At 47.5% G+C, this 3,031-nt stretch overlaps 1 protein-coding gene across 1 annotated transcript in view; it reads left to right on the forward strand.

Annotated features, from left to right (window-relative positions):
* Positions 1 to 968: 968 nt before the first annotated feature.
* The window catches only part of LOC112073949 (protein THEM6), a 32,389-nt gene continuing 30,326 nt past the window's right edge, over positions 969 to 3,031 (forward strand). The window contains 1 exon segment of the mRNA XM_070440336.1: positions 969 to 1,290. The gene's annotated coding sequence lies outside the window, so the exon portion shown is untranslated.

Below are 3,031 nucleotides of genomic sequence, written 5' to 3' on the forward strand. Positions count from 1 at the left end.
ACACCACCAGTCAGATGAAGGCTGGGACACAGCCAGTAGATGAGGTGGGACACAGCCAGTAGATGAAGCGTGGACACAGCCAGTAGATGAAGGGTGGGACACAGCCAGTAGATGAAGGGTGGACACAGCCAGTAGATGAAGGGTGGGACACAGCCAGTAGATGAAGGCTGGAACACAGCCAGTAGAGCCAGTAGATGAAGGCTGGGACACAGCCAGTAGATGAAGGCTGGGACACAGCAGTAGATGAAGTGCGGGACACAGCCAGAGATGAAGGCTGGGACACAGCCAGTAGATGAAAGGCTGGGGACACAGCCGTAGAGAAGAGGTGGGACACAGCCAGTTAGATTTAAGGGGGACACAGCCAGTAGATGAAGGCTGGGACACAGCCAGTAGATGAAGGCTGGGACACAGCCAGTAGATGAAGGGCGTGGACACAAGCCAGTAGAATGAAGGCTGGGACACAGCCAGTAGATTAAGAACTGTGGGACACAGCCAGTAGATGAAGTGGTGGGACACAGCCAGTAGATGAAGGCTGGGACACAGCCAGTAGAATTAAGACCCAAGACTGGGACACAGCCAGTAGACAGCCAGTAGATGAAGGCTGGGAAACAGCCAATAGATGAAGGGTGGGACACAGCCAGTTGAACAAGACCTTAAATATGATAGAAAAGCATCCAAAAGGAAGATGTGATTATTGCCAGGAAACAGAGACAGTGGAGCATGTATTGCTACAGTGTGGGCAGTATCAGAGGGAAAGAGAGAGGCTGAGATCTAGTATGAGGGAGAAGAGGGATACAGGAAATTAGTTTAAAGAGTATATTGAGTAGAACGTCATTAGATAGAGTCGAAAATATTTTATCTTTTTTAAGAGCAACGGGGCTGGCAGGTAGGATTTAGTTCCTCCCTGTCTCACACTCCAGTACAGTAGGTGGCGGTAATACACCATAACGTTGGATGCCAACCGCTGATAAACCCCACCGAAGAAGAAGGAATTCTGCTTCGAAATAAACTGCTTGGAAGCAGACCTCGGAGCTCCGGTGTCAAACGTAACATAACTAMTTTAAAACGTGGAATAGGGTTTACTTGACTTGGGAAGTTGTGATTTCCATACAAGACTGGTTTCTTGCTCGAGGGAGAGTGACCGCTTCACAGATTAGTTTGATAGATATCTGCTCTTCAAATCTACTTCTGTAGTTGTTTGGCAGCAGAACTGCAGCCCGGAGTTTCAGGGTAAGACGTTGAACGCGCAGTGCTGATTTCGGCCAYCAAGTTTCTGATCAAAACAGTCATGTAAGTTTGTTACAACTRAACTTGAACGTTGGTCTGCGCTGTCCACTGTGAGCTCATGTAATGTCAAAGTTTGCTTAAAAATGTGTTCATATCTAATTCAGATTTAAGACTATAACATCTCTACTGTGCCACTTATGGAGGGGAGGCTAATCTACATGTTCCCATTTAAATACAAACGGAGTGTACAAAACATTAGTAACACCTGCTCTTTCCATGACAGGCTGACTAGGTAAAACCTATGATCCCTTATTGATGTCACCTGTTAAATCCACTTCAATCAGTGTAGATGAAGGGGAGGAGACAGGTTAAAGAAGGATTTTTAAGCCTTGAGACATGGATTGTGTATGTGTGGCATTTTTTTAATTTATTTTTTAATTTATTTTTTTCACCTTTATTTAACCAGGTAGGCTAGTTGAGAACAAGTTCTCATTTGCAACTGCGACCTGGCCAAGATAAAGCATAGCAGTGTGAACAGACAACACAGAGTGAGAGAGATGGGTACAGCGGAGGCAAGCCCAGGCACTGGGTGATGATAGAGAGGTTGTATCTCTGGACATGCTGGTCTCAATGGGTGAGGTCACCGCATGTGGTGGGGGGTGGGCAAAGGGGGTATCAGAGGACGGAGAGTGGAACAGGGTCCATTGCCAAACCAAACAATGATAATGATAAATAGCCTGAACAACCGTAATGCAAGGCATATTGATATTTGAGAGAGACATACAATAAGGCATAAAGTGAATTGCAAGGTCTTGATTGGGAGAGCTAGCTAAAACAACAGGTAAGATAACAGCAGCAATAACAGGGTGCTAAGTCTAACACAGCAACAACAGGTAAAATGGCGACGACTAGGCAGAGAGGGTCGGATTAACTACACACAGATCCTGAGTTAAAGCACAGAGCCGACAGATAAAACACAAATAAACAGAATGGAGTACCGTGAATTAATGGACAGTCAAGCATGCATCAGCTATGTAGCCAAGTGATCATAAGTGTCCAGGGGGCAGCGCGTAGATGGAGCAGGGAGGCCCTCCACTAAGCTAGCACGCGGCGTTTAAAGTTAGTAGCCCGGGGGGTGGTCTGCTCAGACGGAGGGGGTCTGCTCCAGACGTGGTCGTGTCGACAGAGAATCCAAGCCGGATGGCGAAAGAGAGGTTGTGAATTGTAATTGTGTTTGCTAACTGGTGGCTAGCTTCGTGGCAGTGGCGCTAGCTGCGCTAGCTGCAAGCTAGCTGTGAGGATCAGAAGTAGTGGCTCAGGGATTACGGCAGGAATCCGGCGTTGTTGTCGAGAGACAGTCCGATGCTGGTAAACTTGGTGAGTAATATCCAGGCCTAATAACAGGGCTGGTGTCTGTGCAGAAGGTAAAAGCTACTAGCAGCGGCAAAAAAAATGGCTAAATTAGCTTGTAGCTGATTTAGACCAGTTGTGATGGATTGGCAGGCTCTGTGTCGGCAAAAAAAAGGTCCAGTCCAATTGGCAAAGAGGTATTGTAGCCCAAGAATTCGCTGGTAGACCTCTTCGGCTAGCCGGCAGATGGGCCTAGTTCGAGGCTAGCTCAAGGCTAACTGGTGCTTGCTTCGGGACAGAGGTGTTAGCCAGTAGTAGCCACTCGGTTGCAGCTAGCTAGCTGTGATGATACGGTGCTATTGTCCAGAGCTTGCGTCAGGAATCCGGTGATGTGGTAGAGAAAAAGCAGTCCTATATGCTCTGGGTTGATATCGCGCTTGCAAGACTGGCAGGT

Source organism: Salvelinus sp. IW2-2015, unplaced genomic scaffold (genome assembly GCF_002910315.2).
Source record: "Salvelinus sp. IW2-2015 unplaced genomic scaffold, ASM291031v2 Un_scaffold2432, whole genome shotgun sequence".
NCBI lineage: Eukaryota > Metazoa > Chordata > Actinopteri > Salmoniformes > Salmonidae > Salvelinus > Salvelinus sp. IW2-2015.